This window comes from Sus scrofa, chromosome 12, assembly GCF_054392235.1.
Source record: "Sus scrofa isolate SSC_HxYL_T2T_F1_AM1 chromosome 12, Sscrofa_HxYL_maternal_Yorkshire_Landrace_v2.0, whole genome shotgun sequence".
Lineage (NCBI taxonomy): Eukaryota > Metazoa > Chordata > Mammalia > Artiodactyla > Suidae > Sus > Sus scrofa.
Window position 1 is genome coordinate 24,219,918 of NC_139394.1, and position 9,148 is coordinate 24,229,065.

A 9,148-nucleotide genomic window follows, 5' to 3' on the forward strand; every position below is an offset into this window, starting at 1 on the left:
GTTGAAGATTAATAAAATGGTGTCAAAGCATTCCCCTGGTCACACGCTTTAATATTTTTTTAAAAGTGTGATGTACTATGATAACAATAAATCAGACTTATTTTCCCTTTTACAAGGGAACAGGGCGCCCTGAATTTTGGTTTTAGAATCTTTCAGCAATAAGGAGGGATGTTGGTGAGCTTTGATCCCCTTTTGGTTTTGCAGTTATTAGGAGTTTTTGCTGGCATTTTGAATATGCTGCTTTCAAAAGCACCAAGGAAGATTTTAAATTGCTTCCTGGTATTTGGAGGATTAAAAAAAAACAAGACCTTAATATTTCCACTTTCATTTACATTCTAGCAAAAAAAAAAAAAAATGGGCTTAGGTTTTTCTCTTTGCCAACTCCCTGTTCAAGCCTTCCATTCATAAGTGGGATTGGCTCAGTTTTGCCCATCCATACGGCAGCATCTCTAGTAGCTCTTGTACAGGGTATCAGATATTGTGCCTTTTGGTGCCAGGTTCAAAGTCAAGTGCCGATCTATGAACCAGTGTACAAAAAAAATAAAATAAAAAAAATTTTAAAAATCCAGGTGTTTGAAGGAAAGATGCTCCATTGTGAATAAAGAGCTCGCACCAGGTCCTAAGCCCTAGGAAGACACCTGGCCCTCTAATGCCTTGTTTAAATTTACATTTTCCTTGAGGGAAAGGATATGCTAACCATTCCTGATAAGGGTTGGTCAGGGCTTAGGGAGGGGGCAGGAATATTGGGGAGAAAAAAAATCTGATCATTCCTCAGTGCTACCCATTTCTGTCCTGTGTGGGCTGCTTAGCTAGACAGCAGGAGAATAAAGTACACCGAGAACCATAATGAAAACAAAACCTTCCGTGTGTTTTGTCATGTTTTGTTCCAGGGAAGCAGTTGACAAGTGCTGTTCTTAAAGCTTTCTCCCAGATCCATTCAGTGATGGAGAGGAGGAAAATGGGCTGGTTGGATTGTGGTCTTGGTGCCTCGCAGTTACTCTGCACTGGTTATGCATTTATTAGCCGCCTCTTTTCTAGTTACCTGTGGCTAGTGGGCCTTCCCACTGGGTATTTGTCCTTAATCAATTATACCACCTAAGGCAACTGGATGCAAAATGCATTCTGTCCACTCACGTCTGGGCCTTCCCTACTCTAGGCACGTTCCTTCAAGAATGTAGTTACCGTCTTGGGAAGATGTCAGTGCAAATGGGAAGAAAATAGGCATCGGACCAGGCTTTGGTTTGCCACAAGTGGCAGCTGCCTATATCAATTACGTTTATTAATTTTGCTTTTCATTTTCTCAGCTCCCCTCTGCTGAAATGTTAAGATTTTGGCTGTCAGAGGCAACTGTGACATTGCCTTAGGGACTTGTGGAGGAGGGGAATTGCTCAGTGTAGTATTTTCATTTCACAACCAAGTAATCTAGTCACTCATATGGAAGAAGTGTGTTAGTCCAACTTTAAAAGAAATCCAAACTCCATCAGCTTTTGATAGCATCTTGGTTTTTGAAACAACTTCAATCTGTAATTGGCATTCAGAATGCCCTTGGCATGCCAGTCTGTGATGGCAGTAAAGACCTGTGAAAACACTTGAGCCCAACTTTATTAACCAAAACTGATACCACCACCTTTATCTTCTAAATAAAGTCCGTTTTATTTTTATTTTCAATATTTTGCCGCTTCATTTTTGGTTCCAGATGGTGTCACCTCCTTGGAGGTGAAATGAGTGGTTTGAAAGAAGCTGGAGCGTGTGGTGATAGATGTGTGAGTTGGGGAAAGGAAGACACATCTGTCTTTAAAGTGGACTCTACGTAGTGCAATGGGAAGTGAGTGAAAAACAATTTCCTGCAAGTGAGGTAGTGAAAGGGGGCTACGTGGAGGTTCCTGTCCAGAGAGAGATTCCAAAACTGCTGGAAATTGTCCTCTGTCTTTTCTTGGGCTAATGATCTGATCTGTATAATGGCTCATCCAAAGGTTGGCTTTTTAGTTTGTGTATTTAATTTCTTCTACCCCTGCCCTCAAACTTGTAGAGGAAAGAACTTATTTAAAAAACTGGGTCCTTTCCTTTAGCCTCCTGTTGTTAGTTCAGTGACACCTGCAGGCTACTCTATGAAAAATGCACTTTCTTTGTTTATGTTGGGTGAGTAAAATGAGGGCTGACCTTCATTTTCCTACCTTAGCCTCCACGTGGCCTTTCACCATTTCTGATCGCACACCCCTGTCAGTAAGAAATTTTTGATCATGCATATCCCCATGTGTTGATAAATTATATACCTGTACTACTGTACCCTATATGTTGTGTAATCAGACACAAAAATAGATATTAAAAAGCAATTATATGAAAAATAAATAAAAGTAGGAGTTCTAATATTTTGTTTCTATACCCAAGAATGTTGGAAATTACTGGGTTATAGAGGGTAACTTGAAATTCTTACTAAACTGCATTAAATTTTTAGTGATGGCAAGAGCTTTTCTCTATTGAAGGTGTACTTAGAGGAGAGAATGGTATGAGTTCATTATTTGAGGAACTGCTTCTAAGAATTTTTTTTTCAGCAGTCCTCCAGCTAATTCCCTCATACCCCTTCTCCAGCAAACACTGAAAAAGGATGTACAGTACAAGGTTACAGTATGACTTGGCCTCATTTGGGAAACGGTAAACGGTAAATGTTGAAAACATTTTTATGTTTCATTATATCTTAATTCCCACAACAACCTTAACAGTCACTCTCCATATAGAGGAATAAATGCAAATGAGCAATTTATCAGGCCAGTGCCACATGGAGCCCAAATTCAAGTCCAGTTCTGTCAGCTACCAAAACCCAAGCCTCTCTCACATTTGTCTTGGACAGATGCTGTCAGATTCTTAGTAATAGGAAACAAGGATCCATGCTGTACAGGTTTATGCCATGCTTTACAGCATTATCTAAAAGTAAGTTTGTTGCTTATTTATTGCCAGTTTTCCCAACTATAATGAAAACTCCCGGAGTTCCCGTCGTGGCGCAGTGGTTAGCGAATCCGACTAGGAACCATGAGGATGAGGGTTCAATCCCTGGCCTCACTCAGTGGGTTAAGGATTCCGCGTTGCTGTGGCTGTGGCCTAGGCCTGTGGCTACAGCTCCGATTAGACCCCTAGTCTGGGAACCTCCATATGCCACGGGTTGGCCCAAAAAAGACAAAAAAAAAAAAAAACTCCCAAAATTTGTATCCCCAGCCTAGAGCAATGCCTGGCATACAGTAGACCTGCAACAAATATTTGTTGAGCTAGTGACATGCCAGTACAGTTCAGGGAGTTCTTTGAAATGGCATCACTTAGCCTTTGAAGGACAGAGCTTCAAGAGACTTGGGCTCCTGGCCGCACCCTCATTTGCTGGATGACTTCAGGCTAGTCTCTTAACCTTGGGTCGATTGGAGGAATAGAAGCAAGATTAGTCAGTAGGTAGGTATTATATGGTGTTGATTTTATGCACTTACCAGATGCCAGGCTTGTAATAAACATCTTACATAGAATAATAAAAGTAATCTTCATCAGCACTATAACAAAGGCACCATTTTAGTCCCAGTTCCCAGATGAGGGAAAAGCAGCACAGAAGGGCCAAGAACCTTGCCCAAAGTCATGCAGACTAGCCAAGCCATAACAGCTCCACAAGTTGTGCTCATCCCACTGGGCTCTTGTAGACTGTGCTATGCGGGTTAGAGGATGAGCAGATGAGCCTTTGCTGCCAGCGAGCTGACTGGTAACAGGCCTAAATGAAGGGGCTTGGGAGTTAAATGGCAAAGCCACTTTGCCTTAATTCTATAATGATGTTCCTTGTTAACCTTTTGGCTACTATCAAACTCAATTCAAGGATGGGTGTGTGTGTGTGTGTGTGACATATTTCCCTAAAGCCAACTTTCCTCCCAACTGGAGTTTTGAGTCATCTGCCTACATTCTGCTTCATTTTCTGAGCTAGCAGCTTTCGGGAACCAGGGCTGGGGGTTGGGATGGATGTTGGTGCCTGGTGGCCTAAAAGGCCACAGGCTGCTGAGTAAGCTCCACATCTGAACCCAGCACCATCAGCTGATCCTGAGCAGCACAGTGCAGGCAGGAGGCCTGAGCTTTTCCCTCTGCCAGGTGCTCCTAGGCTATAGGTTCCTGAGCTTAGCTCTTCATGTGAAACATACACTCTTGTTTGAAAACGAAGAATATCTCAGCTTTGGCACCAGGTGTGAGCTCTGGATGCAGAGGCCCAGCCTGTCACCATCCTGAGGAAAGGAATTACATGGCTTCATATGAATAAGCTCTCCATAGCAATCAGTGAGCAATGCCTGCTATTTTCTGAGCACTGCCCTTCAAAATACTGTCTTTAGAGTATAACCTTGGGCAAATTCAACTTTTCTGATTGGCAGATTCCTCATGTGCAAAATAGAGATCCCAATGAACGATGTACATAAAGTGCTTAGGCGTTCCTGTCGTGGCGCAGCGGAAACGAATCTGACTAGGAACTGTGAGGTTGCGGGTTTGATCCCTGGCTTTGGCCAGTGGGTTGAGGATCTGGCGTTGCCGTGAGCTGTTGTGTAGGTCGCAGGTGTGGCTTGGATCTGGCATGGCTGTGGCGTAGGCTGGCAGCTGTCGCTCCGATTAGACCCCTAGCCTGGGAACCTCCATATGCCGCAGGAGCGGCCCTGGAAAGGCAAAAAAAAAAAAAAAATTATAAAAATAAAGTTCTTAGCACAGGACCTCTCAGGTACATTAATTAAATTAATCGACTAACAGCTTTTACTGACTATATGTCAGGTATTAGGGATACAGCAGCGAATGAAGCAAATAACACCTCCGGCCCGTGGAGCTCACATCTGATGAAGAGCACATAGTATTAAAAAATTCAATACAGGCATACCTCCTATATACTGCAGGTTCAGTTCCAGGCCACCACAATAAAGCAAATACCATGATAAAGTAAATCATGGGAATTTTTTGGTTTCCCTATGCATAGAGCATAAAAAAGTTTTAATTTACTACACTGTTTTAATGTGGTCTACGTACAATAGCCATGTGTCTGAAAAAACAATGTTCATAGCTAAATTTAAAAATAATCCTTGGGGTCGTGGCTCAGCAGAAACGAATCTGACCAGCATCTATGAGGACTCAGGTTCCATCCCTGGCCTCGCTCAGTGAGTTAAAGATCCGGCGTTGCGGTGAACTGTGGTGTAGGTGGCAGACGCAGCTCTATTCTGGGGTTGCTGTGGCTGTGTGTAGCCCAGCTACTACAGTTCCAATTTGACCTCTAGCCTGGGAACCTCCATTGGCCGTGGGTGTGGCCCTAAAAAGACAATAAAATAAAAATAATCCTCTGTGGTGCAGCAGATTAATAATCCAGCATTGTCACTGCAGCAGTTCAGGTTGCTATTGTGGCACGGGTTCGATCCAGGAACTATGCCGTAGGTGCAGCCAAAAAAAAAAAAAAAAAAAAAAAAGTAGAAGACAAAAAAGAGAAATAATGCTGTTAGAAAAATGGTGCCAACAGACTTAATGCAGGGTTGCCACAAACCTTCAAAGCACAATAAAACGAGGTATGCCTGTATACTTTTAATTGTTTGGGAGATAGCAGAAACAACACAGTTGTGAAGAATGTGAAGCACAAATTGTTATAAACTTTCCATCCAGCCTTGCCAACTGGAGGATGCGCATTACCTCCACAGATAATGGAGGATTTGGCGACGGAATAAGTCTTTCCGCCACTGCCCAAACCTCCGATTTGATGGAAGACCAGCAGCTATAGTTGGGAGTCCCAGGATGGTTCTACAGCAAACCCTAATTTTCTAGGGTCTAGAATTGGAGGGCTAAGGTGGCACCCAGATCCTGCATTGTCACATGTGTCTAATCAATTTTTCTGCCTGCCTGGTTCTATTTGAGTCATCTGGGTTTTATTTTGATTCAGTCTTTTTGCCAGCTGTTAACGCCATCTCCTCCTACTCCTTTCAGGCAAGAATGGGGCTGGAAAGATAAAGTTTTTCTCCAGAGCAAGAGTCCTAGGAGTGGGAGACAGTCTCTCTCTGATGGTTTGCGTGGAGGAAACATGCAGGGGTGACCTGGGCTCTGCTTTTGCGCTGTCTCTCCTACCAGCAGCCACTGGAGGAGGCATGGGTGCTGTGCTCTCTCACAGCACCCATGAATGCTACTGAGAAATGTCTTATAACCTGAGCCTGCCCAGCTGTCCACCCTGTCCACATTCCCCCTTCTCCTCTCACTTCATCTTACCTCCCTTCCCCTTTCACCGGGATCCTAGGTTTCACCTTTCTGTCTCTACCATCATGAGCCCTGCTAATATCATGAGTTCTTTGAAGGAATCCAGCCCAATCTCCCATTTTCTCAGAGGAAGAGATAGGCCTAGAGAGGTGAAGCAACTGATGCAAAGTCACACCACTTCTTTCACCTTAACTCATTCAACCAGGAACACGCCTCCTACCCTTTAAGATTTAGCTTAAACATCACCTAGTCAGAGAGACCTCTGGTTTTTTTTTTTTTTCCCCCCCCGCTTTTTAGGGCCGCACCTGCAGTAATTATTTCATTTGTTAACTTCCCTTTTTTTCTTTTTTGGTCTGACTCCTCTACTAGAATATAAGCTCCAAGAGGGCAAGAGAGACATGCTGGTCCCTCGGGGACAGGCCCATTACTGTGCTCTCAGCATCCAGCAAATAACAGGTGTTCAAGGAATCTCTGTCAAATAAATAAATGTATAGTGAGCAGGTTCTATTAGGGCACCTGGGGATATAAAGACGAATGGCATATGGTCCCTGCTCTCAAAACTATCTATGAGCAACAGGAAGTTCTTGCGGTACACAGTGGGTTAAGACTCACTGTAGCGGCTTGGGCCAGTGCTGAGGCGAGGGTTTGATCCCCAGCCAGGTACAGTGGGTTAAAGGATCTGGTGTCGGTCATATCTGTGGCTCAAATTCAGCCCCTGGCCCGGGAACTTCCATATGCCATGGGTGTGGCCATTAAAAAAAATAATATAGGAGTTCCCGTCGTGGCGCAGTGGTTAACGAATCCGACTAGGAACCATGAGGTTGCGGGTTCGGTCCCTGCCCTTGCTCAGTGGGTTAAGGATCCGGCGTTGCCGTGAGCTGTGGTGTAGGTTGCAGACGCGGCTCGGATCCCGCGTTGCTGTGGCTCCGGCGTAGGCTGGTGGCTACAGCTCCGATTCAACCCCTAGCCTGGGAACCTCCATATGCCGCGGGAGCAGCCCAAGAAATAGCAACAACAACAACAAAAAAGACAAAAAAAAAAAAAAAATATATATATATATATACATACATATATATATACATACATATATATATATATATATATATATATATATATATATATATATATACACATATATATGACAGAACCAGAAAGAGAATGCAATGAGATCAGATCTAGATTTGGGGGAGATATTTAGGGGGCACCTGAACCAGGCATAGCCTCTGTTGGGGTTTTGCCACCAACTGCCTATACTCCAGGATAAGTCATTGGGCCTTGCCTGGTGACTCAGGCCTGTACCCCTGAGCAGCCCAGCAGCATTAGAGGCTGACAACTCATCCCACAGCGTATGTGGTCAGACAGTACCTGGACCCAGTACCCTTTCCAGGGAGGGAAAGCTTGCCAGCAGTTTCAGGTCCAGTTGGTGGCCAAGTCCACACTTATTGAGGCCCCAGAGATAACCCCACACCTTTAAGCCCAGCCTCCAATCTTTTGCCTGGTCTTCTAAGAGTTCTGGAAGAGAACCTGTGCAGCCTTAAGGGAGATGACACCTGCCTAGCCCTCAGGATTAGTGGGGTGACAGGTGACCCAGCCAGCTAGCCTTCCTATCTAGAGGCAGGTTGTCTCGCACGGTTCAGAGAAAGCTGGCATTCTGGACTGTAAAAGGGAGCAGGAGTTAGCAGGAGAGACTAGAAGGGAACCCAGAAGGAGGAGGAGGAAGGGAGCCAAGGAGAATCCCTTTCTTTGAAGAGAAAGAGTACACAGCCCCTGCTGACTCTCCTGGGTGGCAGAGCTCACCTTTCAGTCCAGTCTTCTCCCTGTAGTGGGGCAAGATGGCAGCAGCTGCTGCTCTCAAAGCTCAAAGCAACTAAGAAACCTTTTCTCTTGACCCCTCCAGATGCACCACCCCCCTCCCCAGGATCCAAAAAAGTAGGCTCAGGTTCCCAGCAGCCTGTACCATCTGTCCAGATGGGAGGCTTCGAGCTAAATGCTGAGCCCCCTGCTTAGCCCATACACACCCTGCTTCCAGGGTTGGCTGGTCAGGGGTTAGCCAGAGTCCTCTGATCATTCCCTAACTGCAACCAGGCTGACCATACTTCTGCCCACATTTTTTTTAATCCATCAGAGGATACAGAGGATAACCACTAACACCCCCTAAGGATTCATGGAGCACCTTTATTTCTGATCCCCTTTTCTCTCCCATAGTTGTCCAGGTCAGGAATTATCTCCAATTTAATTCAGAGAGGTTAGGTAACTTGCCCAAGGTCACACAGTGGGAAAGTGGCAAAAACTTGTGACTCCTGCCCAGCAGTTTGGCAGGTGCTCAAATAATCTTTGTGGAAAGGGTGAAATCTGTTGTTTGTTCATTTCGCTGGCCTGTGGGTGCTTCTGTGTGTTGGGGGAGGGGACTGTGTGTGCGACAGAGGAAAGCTGTCCCCCTTCCTAAATGAACCTTAATCCACTTAGTTCATTCTCACTTCCGAAGAAGTTACTGATTTAACTCCAATCACTCCGACTGGACCCTATGGCCAGTGTATTTATTATCAGAGCAATGCCCCCTCCCCCAAGAGCAATGAAGAATCAGTCTAATATTTTTCTTCTCAAAAGAGCAAAGACCAAAACAATCCAAATAAAGAGCCTCCCTTTCCCCCAAAATATACAGCCCCAAAGCAAATCCCAAAGCATCACCTGAGCCCCTGCGCGGTCCACGGACACCCCCACACACTCCGCCACGCCACACTGCGTTGGGAGGCGTCGGGGAGGGGGCGCGGAGCGCGGGCCGCTCGGCAGGGAGCCGGTGGGCGCCGGGCGCGCTGCCAGGCCAAACCGCACCGCGGGGGCCGGCCGCCCCTTGCCACGTGGTGGTGGCCGCGGCGGGGTCGGGGGCGCCTTCCCAGCCGGAGAAACCCGGAGCAGCCGGGGA